The sequence below is a fragment of the Pinus tabuliformis genome, chromosome X, assembly GCF_031772625.1.
Source record: "Pinus tabuliformis cultivar Carrire ecotype Pingquan chromosome X, CPIR1, whole genome shotgun sequence".
Lineage (NCBI taxonomy): Eukaryota > Viridiplantae > Streptophyta > Pinopsida > Pinales > Pinaceae > Pinus > Pinus tabuliformis.
The window spans coordinates 446559690-446581424 of NC_142308.1; positions in this window are offsets into that span (position 1 = coordinate 446559690).

Below are 21735 nucleotides of genomic sequence, written 5' to 3' on the forward strand. Positions count from 1 at the left end.
ACATTAAGGAACCTTGGATACATTTGATGTTTTCAAGGGCTATTACAATGTGTATTTCAGAAATCAAATTGTTGTATCTTCGGCCTCCTTACAGTCTCACATTCATCAACATCACAAAATAATATTCTCAGCATACTTGTTAATGGAAGGGTCCTAAAGTGACACTCTTTGCCTTAACCTACACTCTAGATGTCATTACAGTCTCGACATAATTACCAGTGATCTCAGTAATACATTCCAACATTCTAGACTCATTCAAGATTTTGGTAAAGTAGCATTGGTGGTCTTGGTCATGATCACTATCTCAGTGTAGCTCACGTATAAAATATCTCGTTGATATGGCGACGAAACAATGATATAGGTAGAAGTACAACCAATGGTGCAACTGCAAGAATCTTTCTGGCACTATGATTGTTATGAAACCAACTCACAAAAAGATAGAAAAGATAGATCGACACCTTAGAATTCAGCCTCTTTGAGGGGGCAACCTCCTTTACATTAAAAAAATGAATGATTCTTTGATGATTCAAATGACAAAACCTCCTTTCTATATATAGCAGTCTAAGGAGTCACAATATAACCCAGCTGACCTAACAATAATAATATAAAGGCACAAAAATAACAATAGAGGGATTCTATGGGGCATATTAATAACAATATGGGGACAATAGGGGCACAACAATATTAATAACGGATATAACTACAATAGTAATGGGGTAATCACTAGTATTATAGGGACCTAACATGCCCCTCTCCTTCAAAAAAGTGTTGTCCTCAATGCTTGAGTAGTTCTGGATCCTTCTGTATAAAATTCTCATCCTCCCATGTGGAATCTTCAGCGGATAAGTTCTCCCACTTGATGAGATACTCCGAAATTGATCGACTTCGTAGTTGTCGAGTTCTTGTTTCTATGATTGCTTCCGATTCCAATATAATTTTTCCTTCCTAGTCAAGTTCTGGCAATATTGTTTGAACTGGGAGCTTGTCACGTATAACCTTCTTTAAACATGAAACATGGAAAACTGCGTGCACTCGAGAAGCTACAGGAAGCTCTAATTTGTATGCCATAGTACCAATCACTTGCAACACCTTGTACGGACCATAATACTTTGGTGATAATTTATTATCCTTCTTAGCTTGCTTGAGGGACATTTGTTTATATGGCTGTAGCCGTAGGAATACACAATCACCTACATCTAAACTTCTTTCACTGTGATGTTGATATGCTTGTTGTTTCATTCTATTCTGCACCAACACGAGGTTATCCTTTAAGAGTTGGAGGACTTGTTTTTGATGTTCAATGTGATGTTCCACTGCTTGAACCTTATAATTTTCTCTTGAATATGATGTGATGGATGGTGGCTGATATCCATAAAGTGCCATAAATGGGGTCATTTTTGTTGCTGTATGGAAGGAAGTGTTATACCACCATTCAGCTAGAGGCAACCATTTGACCCATTGTGTCTGTTTATTAGATACAAAGCAATGAAGATATCCTTCCAAACATTTTTTTACTATCCCAGTTTTCCCATCAGATTGAGGATGATAAGATGAGCTATGAGCTAATTGAGTACCGAGACAAGAAAATAATTCTGTCAAAAAATTCTAGTGAAAATGGGATTTCTGTCACTTACAATAATCTTTGGGTTTCCATGTAGCTTTTTAATTGTTTCCATAAATGTAGTAGAAACTATACTGGCTTTAAATGGATGTGATAATTCACAAAAGTGTGCATACTTGGTAAGTCTATCAACTACCACCATGATGACACTCTTTCCCTCAGACTTTGGTAAAACTATGATAAAATCCATTGAAATCTCCTCCCAATGTTGGCTTGGAATGGATAAAGCTTGTAATAGACCCGGGGTCTTAATTGTTTCAACTTTATTTTGTTGGAAAACCAAACATTCTGCAACAAACTTTTGAAATCTGATTTAAGGCCATCCCAAAAGAATTCCTTCTTAACCCTATGGTAAGTTTATAAAAATCCTAAGTGCCCTCGTAAGGGAGAAGTGTGAAATTCCATAAGAATCTTTTGTTTGAGTTGGGAATTCTTACAGATGTATAAGCGATCTTTGTACCATAATGAATCATTTTTCTAGCTAAATGTATCAGATGTAGTAGAATCTTCCTGTAACTTTTGAATAAGTTCCCACACTTCTTCATCATTCTTCGATTCCTCCCTTGCTTCGTTTATCCAATCTACTTGGATAATAGAAATGGCGAACAACAATGCTTCCACATCCTCATCCTTTCTTGAGAGTGCATCTGCCACCACATTTTTCTTCCCTTTTTGTAGATGATTTCAAAGTCATAACCCAACATCTTTGTGACCCACTTTTGTTGCTCTTCAAAGGATAATCTTCGTTTTAAAAAGTATTTAAGGTTATCATGATCTGTTTTTACCTTGAAGTGTCTTCCCATTAGGTAGGGTCGCCCTTTCTTAAGTGCATGTAGTATTTCCAACATTTCCTTCTCATAAATAGATTTGTGTAAAAAGTTTCCCTTGATTGGATGACTTTCAAAAGCAATGGGTCTTTCATCTTGCAATAAAACAACACCAATTCAATTTCCTAAAGCATCACATTCCATAATAAATGTTTTTGTGAAGTTCAGTGTAGCTAAGACCGGTGCATGGCACATTACCTCTCTAAGATGTTTGAAGGCCTTTGTTGCTTCTAGAGTCCATGAAAATGCATCTTTCTTCAATAATGTTGTTAGAGGTGCTGCTATTCTCCCATAATTCTTAACAAACTTGCGATAATACCATATCAACCTGAGAAATCCTCGTAGATGCTTTATGGATGTGGGGATTTTCCATTCCTTAATGGCTTTAATCTTGCTAGGGTCTACCTTAACTCCTTCATGAGATACAATATGACCCAGATATTCCACCTCTTGTACTCCAAAGAAACATTTAGATCTTTTTGCATATAATTGTTTCTCCTCCAATAGTTGTAGCACCCTATCAACATGTTCAACATGATCCTTCCAGGATTTTCTGTAGATTAGTATATCATCAAAAAATACTAACACAAATTTTCTAAGGAAGGGTTTGAAAATGGAATTCAACAAACCTTGAAATGTAGAAGGTGCATTGGTAAGGCGAAAAGGCATGACCAAAAATTCATAATGACCCTCATGAGTTCTAAATGTTGTTTTCGGAATGTCTTCGGTCTTCATTCTAATTTGATGATATCCTAAACGAAGGTCCAACTTGGTGAAGTAAATTGATCCATGCAATTCATCCAATAATTCATCAATCACAGGAATGGGAAACTTAACTTTATTAGTGAGCTTGTTGAGCTCCCTATAATCTGGACACATGCGCCATGATCCATCCTTCTTGTGAACCAATACTATTGGAGCAGAGAAAGAACTTTGACTATGTTGAATTATACTAGCCTCTAGCATCTCTGCAACCATATGCTCAATTTCACTCTTTTGGGAATAGGGATATCTGTACAGCCTGATGTTTGGAGGAAAACTTCCTAGAATCAAATGAATAGCATGAACATGATCACGAATAGGTGGGAGACCTTTGGGATTCTCAAATACCTTGCACTAATTGTCCAAGACTTTTTGGAGATCTAGAGAAATAGATGATTTCAATGTGGAATCATCTAGCAAACATAATTGTGCAATTACACCTCTTTGTTCCTTTTTTAGAATCTTTGTCATACCGTTAGGGTTGATTATCTTTCTCGGTTTCCCTGCAATACCCCTTAATTCAACTTCCTTTCCTTCCACAGAAAATTTCATGAAAAGTTCTTGAAAATTAAAAGCTATTGTACCCAAGGGTTGTAGCCATTTGACTCCTAATACAACATCAACACCTCCCATTGGAATGGAAAACATTGGGCTATTCAATACATATTCTCCCATTGATAGCTTGATATTATGGCACTTTCCAGAGAAATTCATTGTTCCTCCATTTGTGACCATCACTTGACACTCTGGTGCTGGATATAGGAAGCAATTCAATTCTTTTGCTACCTTATAATGAATAAAATTGCGGGTACTTCTTGAATCAATCAACACTATTACCTTTTTCTTCTTGATTTTTCCTTCTATATTGATGGTTTGAGTGGTAATTCCCGCCAATGCATTACAAGATATAGTCAGATTCATTTCTTCTTTATCTAGGCTTTGTTCCTAGAGTATATCCTCTTATTTTGACCTTTCTTGCTCCTTTTCTTCTTCTTCTTCACAATCTATGTAGAATAATTTCTTCTCAACACACTTATGACCTTTAGTGTATTTGCTATCACAACTGTAACAAAGCCCTTTTTCAGTTTTTTCTTCCAATTGTTGTGGTGTCAACCTTATAGGTTGTGGAAGACTAGGGGTAATAACACTTCCATCATAATAGTTGTAAGTGGTATGCTTCTTGGTTGTCATAATTTTGCTTTCCATTTTTCTTGCTAACCTAAATGCCTTCTCTAATGAATTACATTCCTAAAGGTGAACATCATGTTGGATATTATCCTTTAAAGTCCCTATGAACACATCAATCCGATGCTCCTCAGGAATAATGTTTACCCTTATGTTCAATTTTTGGAACTCTTCAATGTGCTCCATTATTGAACCCTTTTGTTTGAGACTTATCAATTGGCTAAAAAAAGTGTTGCTTTTTGTATCCTCATAATGTGCTGTCAATTCTTCCGTAAAAATTGCCCAAGTGATAATTTGTTTATGAGAGCAAAGCCATTAATACCATATAAATTGATTTGTTTCCAAATATAAATTTGAAATATGTACCTTTTGTGTGTTTTGCACATTATTGAGATCGAAAAATTGCTCCATCTATAATATCCATGTTGCAGGATCCTTTCCATCAAACTTCCTCATATCGATTTTTGGAATATGGTTGGTCTTAGATCCAACATTAGAGTCTGCGAAATCATGATTAACATTTATTTTGTTCACATCATGAGTTTCCTTTACTACCCTTTCACCATTTGTAAGTATTTCTTGTAGAAAATTTGTCAAATCTGCCTGTCTGTCTTCAAATCTGCCATGTCTCTCTTCAAATATGTCTTCAAATCTATCTTCAAATCATCCATATTAGCTTCCATGCCATTCATCTTAGCTTCCATGCCCTTTATATTAGATTCCATGCCATTTATCTTAGTTTTTGTTAGCTTTTGTGAGAGTGACATTTGTTGCACTTGGTCTTGTAATTTTGATATATCATGTAGCATTTCTTCCTCTTCTTCATGAGTCATGCTATAGCTTTCAGGTTGCTTACTTGGTGTTTGCATTTTCTTTCCTTGGGGCATCAGTTATCGATAATAATGCTCTACTATGACCTTTGAATTCCTTCAAAATGATTTTTCAAACCAAGCTTAAGAAAAAATTTAAAAAAATCTACAATCCTTTTTTCACTTTGTAGGGGCTTGATATTGCCTTTGATGTTTCTCTGTAATTTCAGATGATCCAGTTCTAAAATTGTGACTTGCAGTAGCCCTCTGTGTCCTATTTCTAATGTCACCAGTCTTATCCAAATTGGATTCTCCAAGGAAGAGTAATGCCAAATCTCCCACAGTGACCTGATTATAGAGTAGTTCAGTAGAGTGAACTTGTATGACATGACACGTATCCCTATTTCGACCTTTGGCTCTGAAAAATATATATAAGAAACTACAATCAGTCCTCTTTCTATACCTTCTTACGAAACTTCAATCTGATTCCCAGAGAGAATGTTATGAAAATTTTCCCCAGATCACCTATTTGGAATGTAATTCAAGAGTCTGCAGAAAGACCAAATTCCTCAGATGATATCTCCACAAATATAGCACAGAAAGCTCTAAAATTCAGACCTAAGGTTCAGCGTGATTTTGTCTCACATGCATTTTTTTTTCACTTCTGAAACATCGCAGAAAAAAATTTATAGCGAAAATGTCATGATGACCTATTTGGAGCAGTGAAAGCCTAGAATCCAAAGCTTTGATACCAAATGTTATGAAACTAGCTCACAAAAAGATAGAAAATATAGATCAACGCCTTAGAATTTAGCCTCTTCGAGGGCAACCTCCTTTACATTACGCAAATGAATGATCCTTTGATGATTCAAATGACAAAACCTCCTTTCTATATATAGGAGTCTAAGGAGTCATAATATAACCCAACCGACCTAACAATAATAATATAAAGGCACAAAAATAACAATAGAGGGATTCTATGGGGCACAGTAATAACAATATGGGGATAATAGGGGCATAGCAATATTAATAAGGGATATAAATACAATAGTAATGGGGTAATCACTAGTATTATAGGGACCTAACAATGATGATGATCTCAGTGAGGCAACAATAATGATGACAATGATCTCTACATTAAGAAAACGATTGATGTATTGGTCTTCGAGTGGCTTAGTAGGTCAAAGGTCAAGGTCTTGGTATTAGTAAACTGGAATCTCTATAAAAATAATTGTGTGCGGGTTTTCCTCACCAACAGGGAGAGGTTTTGGCCCTGGCAGAAAGCCAACATCTTGTGTTCTTGTCTCTTGTATTTTGGTAACTTTTTGATGAAGTAAGAAATACAAACACTAATGATATCAAGATAAGATAGTGCTAATAAGAAAAAAGTTGAAATACCTTAGAAATAGTTATCATGATAAGAAGAATCATGTTAACTATATTTTCCCTAGATTCTTCAATAATTCAACCCAAAACCATGATGATTTTTTGACAAGTGATGGATGGGGATGATAGCTCTCAGTGAGACGATTCTAATGCAATAAGAATAATCCAATTCTGAATTGTCATTAAGGAGTTACAATTTTTTTAAGTCAAAGTTTGGGTTTGCAGAAGAAGTTTCAAGGTCGGCTTAATGTTATTTAGGCTTCTAGCAACTTGTCAAGCCCTAGAATGACGTTGGAGGAGCGCTTCTTTTAGTGTATAAATAGAAGGTATTGTGGAGTCATTTGAAAATCCTTTTGTGCAACACATACCTCTTTTGTAGATCTCATTGGAGAGGAGATTACCTATGTTCTAGGCTATAGATTTAACAACAACAAGGAGTTTGAACTGATGTTTTTGTAGGGTGACCAAGGTCTAAATTGGACGTTGTGTTTTCTGGTGGAAGGGCCAAGGCCCTGTTCTTATAGACCATAGCCAAGGCAGGGTAAGTGAGTGATTTGACGGGTAAACACGTGCTGGTTAAGCAATGTTTAGAGGGTCGTAGCCTTGTCCTTGGAGGTGGTAGCCCATGAAGGAGCAGGGAGGTTGTGTGGAGGCATTTTGGAGGGTGAAAATTCCTCCCAAGAGGCTATCGCAGCTCTAGTTTGGGTGTTTTAAGTGTCACGTTATCTTTATGGACATAGACCCTTGTATGTCGGCTGAAAACTACCCTAAAGGAGCAGCGTTATGGGGCAACATATCCTCGGGCGACAACTCCAACATAAGGGGATATTTGGGCCTATTTTGAAGGGTGGTTAGGGACTCTGGTTAGTTCCCTAACCAGTTACAGAATTCCAACATTGAAAAACTCTAAACAACAACATTTTGAGGTGTGTTGGGTCATAGTTTGTGACCAATATTGGATACGTTAGTTTGCAGCCCATGCGAGCCATTTTTTGGAGTTTCCTTGAGCATGAAGGAACTCCAACTATGAGAAAAAAACACAGTGGATGGATGTCCTAGGAAAGGACATAATGTTGATGTAGGAGATGATCCCTGTATCAATGGAGACATAGGACTCAAAATGTCATCATTTATATCGAAGTGTGGATTCAGATAAGGAAAATCTAAGAATGAATGAAGGGACCCAGCTATCACTTTTAGCTACCACAGCTTCCGAGGGAGAATTCTCACAAGTTAAAAAGGAATAAACGAAGAAAAGGGTAACAAGTTTACCACCATTTTGGAGTTGTATTTTTAGTCTTTGTGATCATCAATTTCGATTGGCAGGATTGAATGCATTATCAAAATCTAAAATATGTAATTTTGCTTTCATTAATAAAATTATGATTTTTCCTGAGGAAGAAAGAATATATTAATTAAAAATAATTATAAAAGAATCTTATTTTCAAATACACATTGAATAGTATAGTCGTGGTTAAAAAAAACAAAAACAAAAACAAAAACAAAAACAAAAACTTTGTCATTCATGATGCCATGGTCAATTACCAAAATAATTGAAATTTTATTAAATTGAACATGGATAATTTAATGCAAACATTCAAATCATTTTATGCGTATCTCCTGCATTAGATACTATGGATGCTTAAAATCATCATAGAAGTTATTTGTATCAAGTTTGTCCGAAATTTCTTTAGTGGCCTTGCATATGGTATATGATAACGAATTTTTTTTGTGTGTTCTATAATTCATAGACATAGAAACACAAACAAGAGAAAAGACAAACAATTAAATACATTACATAAAATGAAAACAAAAACATTTAAAACCCTATCATCATGAAACATCCATTGTAACTACTTATAAATATATAGTAACTAAAAATACTTATAAAATAATTTGATTCTCAAAGATGCATTGAAAAATGAAACTTACAAAAAAAACCATGGTCATTTGTAAAAATAAATGAAATTTTGTTAAATTAAATGCTAATTTCAACATATATAGTTTAATACACATTCAATTAATTGGAAATGTAATTCTTGGATATTATATTTTGTGTGTGTAAAATCATGATAAATGTGACTTGTATCAAGTTAATAGTCAATTTGGGCAATGAACATCCATACTACATATTCTAATGAAAGTATCTTTCGTGTTCTAAAGTTTATAAACAAACAAGAACATAAACAAACAAACATATACGTTACATAAAATAAAAACACAAACATTTAAAATTCTATTATCATAAACATTCTATCTAATTATAAAAAATTATTAGTTAAAAAAAATGTTTATTGAATAGTGGTGCTTACTAAAATTAAAATTCATTCATGATGTTGTTGTCATTTGCAGAAAAAACAAGATTTTATTAAATTAAACTACAAATTAAATGTCAATACTCTAATACACAAATTCTACACATGTGATATTACATATGTATATTGTATATGATGTTACATATGTGTGAAAATATTATACACATAGAGTCATAAAAAGCAAAGGAAAACAAGAGCACAACAATAAAAATACATAGCATAAACTAAAACCACATAAATTTAAAATTATATGATTATAAAACATCAATTTGTAAATTAATTTTTAAATTCTATGTTTATTTTGTTTGTATTTTATCAACATCATTAGCCATTTTTGATATATTTTTAAATGTTCATTGAATGATTGTGGTTTAAAAAAATCATCGTCATAGTCACTTGTGATGTTGTGATTATTTGTATTGTTGAAAAGTATATATTGATTAAAAGCAATCATGAAATCATGTGATTTTCAAACTTACAAAAAATGGTGATGATGCTTACAAAGAAAATCCATAGCCATATATTTTTGTGATATTATAAAAAGTTATAAACTCCACAAATTATATATATGTGTGTGTGTGTGTGTGCGCGCCTTACTTTATAATATTAATATTTGAAACATTAAAAAAGATATACATTCATTTAAAAAAAAATATAACCTTCAAAAAAACCATTTGAAATACATTTATAATTAAATTTAAAATTAGTTATTTATTACTAAATTATAATTAAAAAAACATTTACCATAATAGAAAATTATTTCCTAAAATTTAAATAATACTAAAAAAAATTGCAAAATACATATATAAGAGTTAAAATAATGAGAATATATATATATATATATATATATATATATATATATATATGAAAATTTAAAAAAATTATATATACAAAATTGACAATAATTTATAGAACATTTTATAAGACAACCTTAGAAAATAATAATTAATGAGATGTTAAAATGAGTTCATGTTCCAATAATAACCAAAAGCGGTGAGGGTGAGACACACATAATTAGATGTTAAAATTAGTGGTGAGGGTGAGACACACATAATTATATGTTAAAATCAATTCTAAGTTGTCAAAAATTACCAAAAGGGTGAGGTACAATATGTATGATGGGCTTTTACCAAAGGTGTAAATAGATGTTTACATATATTTTGTGGACTTTTACTCAGGCGTAAGTAAATGTTTATCCTCCTCAACACTCTCCCAACGGATACAGTGAGGACCACAACATCATTATATTAACGGATAGAGTGAGGACCACAACATCATTAACTTAGTAGAGGACCACAGCATCATTAGTGAGGACCACAACATCATTATCTTAGCAAAGGAAAATTCAAAAGCTCCACAACCCTCTGATTTTAAACAATTCAATAAAACTGCGTATAGTTTGATGGTATCAAGAAATGAGGCCGAAGTTATAATTATTATTGTTTTCCCTTAATTATTATTGTTTTTTTGTTTTATTAAATATTATATTAACAATCTGTTTCACGTATCGCATTAAGATATTAGTGTAATTTTTTTGTTGGTAGATTTTATAATTGAGTTTGAATTTTAGTAAAAATGTTGATTGAATTATAATAATTTCTTGTGGGTATTTGATAATATTAGGTTGACAGCTGTATGTAACTTTGTAATTTTTTTGTTTGTAGATTTTATATTTGAGTTTGAATTTTAGTAAAAGGGTTTAGGAAAATTTAATAGTACTTTTAAATTTTATATAGGTTTATTTTTAAATTTCTTGAATCTATGTTATTTATATTTTCAATTTAATATCTTTATAAATATTAGGTGAAAACCATTTTAATTCTTTTCATTGTATAAAATAAAGTGATATAATTTATTTTATTCTTTTCTCCATTTTATTGTAAATTATTTTTCAAAATTTTAACAATGTAATTATTTTTCTCTATATCTTATTATTAATACCTATTTTCTAATGTTTTTGCAGGGAGATGGAGAATGAAGATGATTGAGAATTATAATTTCTGATTTTTTGTTTATTTATATGTAAAGTATATTATTATTTCTAAACAATAACAATTTTTATTAATAAGGTTTCTTTTTATTTAGAGGAAGTGGCTTTTTCCTTCTCTCTAAGACCACATGATAGCTATGGCTATGACTATCTATGGGGAATGTCTAGTGTGATTATGGTTATTTTGATATTATTCTTTTTTCTCTCTTCTTAAAGAAATTTACAAAAAAAAAATTGTGGAATGTAGTAAAAATTATAATTTGTTTAAATAAATTGATATTGGCAATGAATGAACAATGAAACTTTAAACAAAATAAATAAATAATTAAATTTAACTTCCTTATCCCACAATGAACTTGGGTTTATCAAACCTTAAGCTCCTTCGATCTATGCCTCATGTAGCAGTCACCCTAGTCCTTCAATGGTGATGTATTTAGGGCCACCTTGGTCCAATCTCATGCCTCCCTCCAATAGTCCATATGTCTCCAATACCAAACATTGCAACCTAGACCTCTGATTCGACTAGCAAATCAACATCAACAAGATGATACACATACCTTGCCTTCCACCACACTCTTGGTTCTCTTGTCCTCAAGATCTAAGCTTCTTGAGATTTGGTTAGCGCACACCAACAACCCTAAATAGCTACTCCCAACTATGTTTCCCTTCTCCGAGCACATGCTCTTCTTCGTTTTCGTTTCTAGACTTCCAAAGCATTGTTTTGGTTGTAAGGAACCTCCTAAAAATACCCTACAATGCTCTATCTCACACCAACAAGTTATCTAAACTCTCTAGAAAGGAAGACACCAGTGTTTAGCTAAGTTTCTCCTTGGAGTAACTGTGGCTAAGCTAGAGATATTTTACAAGCTCTCTCGACCCTCCAAATTATGTCTCCAGCATGATGTTGTAGAAACACTTCCCTATGGCCTGAATAGAGATTGAAACACCACACAAACATAGCACAAAAAATCACCCAAACATACCTTAGAACTTCGACATTTTTCATCAAGGATATCGATACTGAAACGTAAGAGAAACTCCTCCACATCTTGTGCCAAAGCCATCTTACTTTCTAGCTTGCGAGTTGCCTCATTTTCTCTGTCTATCTCAAAGGTATACCTAATTTGATTTTCACTTTTGGATGTGCTCTAAACCCCCAACAATTAACTTTTATTTATATGCACACATGTGGCTCCCCGAATTTTTCGTTGGGATATAATTTAGCCCAACGAGAAAAATTAACCACCAACCACATATAAAAATTAATATCTATTATTAGAGACCTCTATTTTGAGTGACTTTTGCTACCCTTTTCTCCTCTAAGTGTCCTCTAAAACCTACAAGTGTCAAATCACTCAAATTCTAATTGTTTTTTCCCAATTCATTTATGTGGAAAGCCCCAAGCTTGGGTTCCAGTTCCACATCACTTATTTTGTGATTTTTCATTCAAACACCCATTGCTAGGGCTTCAAGTACTTCGCTAGCTACTAAATCTCAGTCAACACTTTAGATATAGATCCACAAGATATTTTTTATTAGACTACAATTGACCATATGCTTATAGAACTAAGTCAATAGGCTAACAAAATATTCCCAATTCCACCACAAGCTTGAGAAGGGTTGGGGGATATAGTTCTACCCTTTTTAGACACTAAAAAAGAAGAAGAAAGCAAAGAAAAATTATACAAAAGGCCATTTAAATTTTACATCTAAGTACCTATCATAGAATCTCCTAAGAAAATTACAAGTTAAGACTGAAAATTTTCGAAATAGATTCAGACATCAACATATAAAATCGATTGACAAGAAAGTCTGATGGGTATTTAATTAAAATCCCCACAATACCTATAAAAGTTACACTAAATTTCCTAAGAAGTGTTGGACCATACCCAAGAAAAGGGTAAAATGAAAAACAAGTGTATTATTGCAACAATTTCTAGCATCATCTATTGGACGAGACACCTTGTAGTAAGTTGGACATGTAAAATATGTAATCTTTTGAAATAAAATGATATAAAATGATGGTAGATCAGAAAATAAAAGAACATCAACTATTCACTTCAACCAAAATTAGCATAGAAAATGGAAGTTTGACACAAACATAGAACTGAGGACAGTGGAGTGAATGCAATGAGTAAAAACGACCGCTAGACACCAAATTGACTTCTAATTCACCCTATGTGACTATCACAACAACTGTAGAATAAAAGGATTATCAAGATAAAAGGTCATCTATGCAGGCTGATACTCAGGAAGTCCCATACAAGAATACTATGTCAAAAGATATATTAAAGGAAATTCTAGAGAAAATTAATTTACAAATAGATGTTACCTCAACCTCACCTACAATTGACGAACAAGTTCCTCTAGTAGAGTCAAATACACCCAACACTTGAGCTCCATAAATAAAGAAAGGCTAAAAGAAACATCTAGTAAGAAACTTGACCTAAGGCATGCTTGAGATAAACAAATATTTCAAGCCCTAGAAAATTCTATGAGAGCAACCAAGAAAAAATTTAAAATAAGGATGTTGGATGGTAGAAAGATTTAGTAGAGACAACAACAACAAAGGGAGATTTAGTTAGAATGTTAGAACCAGGAAATAGAAAAAATTAATATCAAAAATCTAAGTAGAATTGATGATCCACTTATTACAATCCAATAGTTTGTACAACAATTGGTCAACCATAGTGAGCAACTAAGTTCTCATGTAAATAAATTTCAAGATAAAGTGATAATTCAAGGGAATGAAAAAAAATCCACTATAATTCTAAAGGCCCACCAAGAATTTTCCTAAGAAGGGGAGGAATTAGGACAAATGTTTTTAATATTTTCCCAATATATTTATCACCCACATGTGATCAGATATAAACTCAATAATTTCTATTTTGAGAATTGTACTCCCGACAAGTAACTCAACCTCGAGAAAAGTCTACCCATGAGAATTAGGTTTCATAGGAGAAAAATATTAATCACAACTACAACACGAATAGAGGCAATGGTTTAGAGAAGGAATTGTTAATAAAGTGCAACTATATTGATTATTTTCATGGAATTATTAATAAAGTGCAACTATTAGTACATCAAATACTAGTTGATCAACAATTATCATAACGCATATCACTAGCCAACAAGGTACGCTACTTGAAATATTTAAAAGCATTTGACGCCCATGAAAGTATAGTTGTATGGAAATGGTAAGGTGTATGGACAACATAAGGAAATTTTGCGTGATCCAAATAAGAATTCATAAATAGATAACCCAACTTTGGTAAAGGGTGATTTAATGTTAATAATGAGCTAACATGCCAATACCCTGATATCATAAACACTTACAACTACAAGGAGTGTAGGATTGTAAGTAGTAAAAAACTTTTATGTATAGCTACAGGGAATTATGCATGGTCAAGAGGTTGTTGAGGCATAAATAATGCAAGAGTAAAATATACGAGGTGAATTAATGATCTCATGAATATTCAACTTCAACAACTATGGGTTAATAATCTACTTTAGAACATTACGAGGAAGGTATGATTAATATGAAAATATGCATGATTCAAATAAAATGCCACTGATATTGCAATGACATGACATCTCGAATTGATTTACACATGACATAAAAACTTTCTTAATTACATAGATGAACCATGAAAAATGAATGTTGGTATGATAGTAACATGGTGGGAAAATATGTTGATAAATCTTATGTCATGCAGGTGATACCATAAGGATGGTATTATAGGCTGTACCACAGCGAGACTATGTACAAAGTACATATGGGGCCATATGACTACATATGCTACAAGGTTGTAAAATGAAATGCGCATTGGTGTGTATAACATACCTTGTGTGGAGGGTATAGAGTAGTCATTGGATGGATGTATCGCGAGGTAAGCAAACCTCAAGATTACCCAAAAAAATGAAACTAAGTTTGGTATAAGTAACTATGGTTAATCGCAGTTTGGAGTACATACAATTATGATGAATATATATTGTGATGTGAAATAGTATGTTATAAACTTTTCATGCAATTAATGTGGAAAATATGCTAACTGATGTATTATATCCAGAGAGACTACAAGAAGTAGGTGTTCGACAAGAACACAAAGGCTTGAAAGAATGCAAGCAGAGGACATGCATTCTTTAGATAAAATAAATAATAAGCAATAGCTTCTTTAATAATAACATATTATGATATTTATCATAGTTAAACTTTGCATCGATAAATTCTCACAAATGGTTTGAAAAAAATGTGTGACAGGTAGCTATGGAAGGAGAGATGTCGGGAGCACTCCTTGAGACTGATGTAGCTATGGAAGGAGAGATGTTGGGATCACTTCATGTAGTAGATGTACATCGAAAATTTTTCATCAGATGGCAAAGCCATGAAAGCTGTTGATTTAGAAACCAACTACCTATGAATGAGGATATGATGCAGTGATACACTAAGGACGATGTAAAATTTAAGGGGGGGTGTATGTAACATCCCTCCCTTGTGTACTACATTATTATAAACCTAATCTAAGTTAAAGCTTGGTAAGATATCCTCCCTTGTGTGTTAAAGGTTGTAGGCCTAAGATGAGGAATGCTAGGTTTGATACCCTCCTTTGTGGTTTAAACAATTTGACACCTAAGCTGAGGAAAGCTAGGTAATATGTAATATGAAAAGGGAATGTATTATTAAATATATGAATAAAATAAATCACTTGAAGGGTGGAGCACCAAGAGAGAGGAGATGCTTGCCAAATCCCATGAGGAATGGGATAGAGATGAATCTTTCATGATAAGCTTCTATATGTGATTCTAGATAAGCTTAGAGGGTTTGGATATCGATCGGATGGAGGGGAGATAAAGATCCATTGGACATAAAAGATTTGAGCGAGATAAAGGAAAGATTTTATGTGGAAAAGCATCGTGGGAGATAAAGACAAGCTTTTCTAGATAAGACCTAGGAAAATGGAAAAATCCATAAAGTGCGACGCTGCTAATGGTAACTCAATCATGAAAGAGGGTATTAAATACCAAGTGCATCGATCAATTAAGACAGTTGATGCTTGGCAAGATCTTTGGCTCGGGGGGAATCAGAGGTGATCCATGGCTGGGAGGTGGTGCTCCTCCCTCCAAGTGAGATCTAGTTGGTGTCATTTGTGTGGAATGGTTGTATGTCGAACTCTTTCCCTTCATGTGATTATTTTATTAGGTTCAGTATTGGATATGTTATCAGTCATTGTTTATTTCATTTTCTATGGGCATGAATGGGTAGGATACCGAATAAATATAATGGAAATATTCTTATGTCAGTGAAGGATATTTTATTGTTATATAAAGCCTATAGTTAACATGGAAGATAGTGGTAGATGATTGCAGATTATCATAGTATAATGTAGGTAACAGTATAATCTATGATGGTCAGATTTTCTATTTCATGTATACCAAATAAGGATCAATTTGGATTCTGTTAATTACTATGCATGTGTTCTTAATGCATCCTTATGTAGCAAAATGGCCTATTAAATGGATGAAAACACTGCTGAACAATCTGATTAAAGAGTAGATGTGATGAAAGTGTTACATGTGATTATCTGAGTTAATTTATAAAGTTTTTTCATGCATTATAGTAACCAGGATTTATTAGTGTGGAGACAAGTTATTGGTATAGAGGCATGCTGAGCAACTAGGAAGTAAATTATAAGCATATATCTAAGGGTCGAGGATATCGATACCACACGGGGCTTGATGCTTGCATGCTAGGGTTCCTCTTTTTCTCCAACTGTGGTTGTATTCATCAAATCATTTGATGAAGAGGAATTAATGGGTGTATGGTATAAGGTTATCTCTTGAACATGATGTGACTATCCAACTAGAAGAAGAGGACGTGAAATCTTAATTATAACTAAGGAATTTCTTTAAATTATGGGGAATTAGGGTTTATTTCCCAGTAGGGAATGGAGGTACGTTACATAAAAATTGCATGCATATTTCAACAACAACAAAAGAACTTAGTGGAAAATTTTAGAAGTGAAATATGTCAATATTATGAATGTTCCAACATATTCCATGGCATTTAGATATATTCTATCAACCTAATAATTAACTTATAATTATGGTAGTGAGCATAATTATAGGCATATATAATGTGTGGTCGACTGACTTATGTACTAATTGTTGGACTGCAAAAGGTGGATCATTAATTCTTATTGGAATGTTTATATTATGGTTTTCTATTTCCTAGTTATAACATTCCAACCAAATCTCCATTTCATGTTGTTCTCTCTACTGAATTTTGTTACTATTCAACTTAATATGCCATCAAACCTAGAATACTTGGATGAAACTTCATCACTATCAGTTTGCTTGGATCGGGTTTTATCTTCAACATCATTTTCTTCTATAATTGTTATCGTAGTAACATGGGTTGAATCACATGCCAAGTCGATGTTAAATCCTTACTTTTTCCTATTTGGTTTAGTCGACTATACTTGATCCTATGCCTATGATGAGCTTCTTCCAATGTTGAGTTTGTCTGGAGTCAATTTTTTATGTTGGTTTTTTTTTTTTTTTTTGAACTACCATCATTTTATATAGTTTTGTTTCAATGAATACATATTCTCCATGTCCAAGCAACTACAAGACGTCAAGCCCAATATATTATTCTAGAAATTGTTCTAAATTTCTAGGCTTCTTTTCTGTTCTACCCCTTATACGATATCCTCAAAAATGTTTCATGTAATTGAGTGTAGATTCTATTGTTGTTGTGTTGTCTTCTAGTTGAATACCTGGAAATATTCAATTTCCATTTATTTTATATGTTTAAGTCCCTATTGTTTTCCAACTCCATGAGTCTTTACTTGCAATATTCTTATGAGATTATATCACAAATACTAAGAGGTCAAATTTAAATGGTTGTGTATAATTATGCTTCGCTTTTTTCTTCTTGTTCATCATCTTGAAGGAGCAAAAGTATATCCCCTTGTTCTTCTCGAGCTTGTGGTGGAATTGGGAATATTATGTTATATTATTAATTGATCCTATATATATTTGGTCAATTGTAGGCTGATACAAAATCTCTTTCGGTTCTACATCTAAAGAGTCAACATACGGAACTTGAATTATTTGTACGGACAATTAAATGTGCGATGAGGGAGGATTCATTTTTTGTATGTGTTGAGGTATTCTCCATCTGTTGGAAGATTTTTAAATATTTCTGGAGAACTAACTAGTGAATTTTGTTTCATGTCTAGCCAAATTAGTAAAAAGGGGAACCAAATGGACTTATTAGAATTTTCACATTCATACTGGTTCATATTCAACATGTCACCAATGTGTTTTTCCTAGTTGTATATTTTTCCCGTCATGGTCACTTGACCAATTTATTGGAGAATAGTGAGTTTAATGTTAGAGACTCTCAATATTCATGCAAAATGACCCTCTCTCATTAGGAAATATTTAGACATAAGAAAAAAATGAAATATCAAAAACTTATTTTAATAATATAAACATGAATAAATAGGAATCAAATAAAGAATATTTATTCTTCATATTGCATTGAACAATGGAAATAGGAAAAAACCATATAGAAATACACAATTTAGAAATTTAGAATTTTTTTAATTTTGAAATACATATAACTAAATATAGAAAAAACATATCTATACTTCATTAATATTAATTGATGGAAGGAATAATAGTTAAAATGAACTTCAAACACCAATATTAAGACCTTAAAGCATCTACAAAATATACACCATCATTATATGATCTAATGGGTGAAATGCGAGTACTCGTGAAGATCATTACTATATGTTGACTCAAGAAAAGTTCTTTTTTGTTCAATATCATTATTGTTAGAATAAATGGAGAATAAGTTATTGTTGTTACATAGTTGTGCATTCTACTTTTCTTAGCCATTCAGTTCCTATTATTAATGGATATAATTTGCTATCCCTAACAAATTGTATCTATTTAATATTGCAGATTAATGTGAAGTTGGTGTGGCATTTTTCTTAAAGGAGCTCCTGGTGATTTGCACCTATGAGCTCCTCCTGTGTTGGTTTGCAATTTCATGTCTTCCCTGTGCAACTCTTGACATGGTATCAGAGCTGCAGGACTGTTAATCCTGTAAGTTGAGTGAGGGCATGATTGTAGCAGAGTCGTCACGAGATTTGGGTGGAAAAGTGTAACAAGTGAGTTTTTGGTGGACCGTCACGACTCTGACATGTATAGTTGCGAAGAGCTTCACAAGCTCGCTGTGGATAAAAGCGTCGACTGTGCAAAAGGCTGCATGGAGGCATTCGAAGGCTGCATGCTGGGAGCTGCTTGTTTTTTTTTACTTCTCTTCTCATCTGGTGAAGAAAAACACTGTGTTTGATTTGGTTTGGTACTTTGTCGTTTGCACAGAGGAAGCGTGTTGACTGAGAGGAGTTCGGTGGCTGTGGCAGCATCCAAACTCGAAGAGAGTGATTCAGGGTGTAGCATGAGGCTATTGTTGGATCCCTGCTATATCACAGCTGGAACTATCATCTAGCGTGGAGGAAACCAAACCGAGATCGTGTTTGGGTGTATGCTGGCAGCATGACCGCTTGAGTCACTGCAACTATCATAGGTTGTGAAGAAGGCGACAAGGAGGTTGGAGTGGAGTGGAGATCTACTGCTGAATTTTCAGAAGGCAAGATCACTAAAGAGATAAAAAATGTACAAAGGAGTGTTGCTATGCCATAGTGGAATTAAGCCATTAGGTGGGCTACGTGGGATCGGGCACAGCAAAACAAGATCTGTTGTAGTGTTGTGTTTTGTAGCATGTAGAGGGCTTCAATATCGCAAGGGGGGCATTGAATGTTGCTAGGATTGCAGGAGAGAGTTATTCATTCATTGTTGCCGTGTTTTTTTTCAATAATTGAAGTTTTTTAATTAAAAAAGGGGGAGTTTCTTTAATTAAAAGAAACGGCGTCGCATTATTTTTGAAGGAATTATTATTTGATTTAAGGGAGGCATTTTTTTTGAAAGAAAATTCACACAAGGTGTTTTTTAAAGAAGATCTGAGGTTTGTTTAAATTATTGAATATTTTATTCATTTAAGATGAATATTCAAATTGTTGAATCTTTTCTCAATGATAATAATAATCTTGATGGTTCCAATTACACTAATTTAAATTTTATGATCTAGACCCTGCTTGAGGGACAGAATGCCTATGGCATTTCCACCGGTGATGAGGTCAAGCTGAATACCAAAATTGGTGGATTGAATACAACAATTCAAGGGTAGGAGAAAAGGGAGATGAAGGAAAAGGTTCTCCTCAAGTTATCAGTCAAATATTGCATCATCCCTCACATTCGGGATTGCAAGACAATGAATGATATATGGGCGATTCTCAAAGAAATGTACGAGATCAAGAACACTAGTTGAAACTTGTACCTCAGGAAGAATATTCTCTCCATCAAGATGGAGGAAAATGATTCTGTTTCTTCATTCATATCTCAGATAAAGGAGGTTAAATATAAACTAACTGATATCAGTCAGACCATGGTGAATGATGATATGGTGATAATTACCATGAATGGCATGACAGAAGATTATCAGATGTTTATAATTGGATTGAATGCAAGAGAAAATCCTCCACGCTTTGAGGAGCTCACTAGGATCTTGCTACAAGAAGAAGAAAGGAGTTCGTCTCTCAAACCTCAAAATCCAGATCTTTCATTGATGACAAATTTCAAGCCAAAGAGGAAAGTAGTAGCTGATCATAGGAAGGGAAACGTATCACGAAAAGGGACACCACAAGGTATGACCTCGCATAAAAATGACTCTGCTCCTAAATGCTTTTATTGGTAAGGTAGGCCATATTGCTAAATTTTCCCATAAGAAAAAGGAAGATGGGGATAGGTACAAGCAGAGAAGAGATGAAGGTCATTTGGTTGATGCAAATCAGAACCAGGATATGAGATTATTTATGGCTGAGACTGTACTAGCCACTGAGGAGGATGAATAAGATATTTGGTTCGTAGATTCTAGAGCCTCCTCACATATGACATGTAAAAAGCAATGGTTCAAAAATTTTAGAGAATCCAATAATGGAGTAAAAGTTACAAAGTAATTTTTAATAGATCATAAAATGTTACGTTTTAGGGTTTGGGCTTTGGGCTTTGGGGTTTATGATTTAGTGTTTAGGGTTTAGGTTTTAGGGTTTATAAAACTTTAGTAAATTATTTTAATAAACACTTAAATAAAAGTCAGAAAACACTTGTGAAAATGTTATAAAATGCTTTGGGTTTAGGGTTTAGGGTTATAACACTTTATTAAATTATTTTATAAACACTTAAACAAGTTACAAAAATGTATTTTAAAACGTTATAAAATTATTAGTGTTTAGGGATAGGGTTTATGGTTTATGGTTTGGGATTTATAACACTTTGATAAATTCTTTTAATAAGAACATAAAAAAAGTTACAAAACGCTTGTTAAAATGTTATAAAATGCTCAGGATTTAGGGTTTAGGATTTAAAATTCTATAAAATGCTCATTTAGGGTTTAGGGTTTATAACACTTTAGTAAATGCATTTAATAAAAAATTAAAACAATGTAAGAAAACTCTTGTTAAAATGTTATAAAATACTTAGGGTTTAGAGTTTAGGGTTTAGGATTTGGGGTTTAAAATGTTATAAAATGCTTAAGTTCTAGGGTTTACGGTTCATAAGACTTTAGTAAATTCTTTTTATAAACACTTAAAATAAGTTAGAAAACACTTTTTAAAATGTTATAAAATGCTTAGTGTTTACGGTTTAGGGTATAGGGTTTAGGGTTTAGGTCTTATAACATTTAAATAAATTCTTTTAATAAACACTT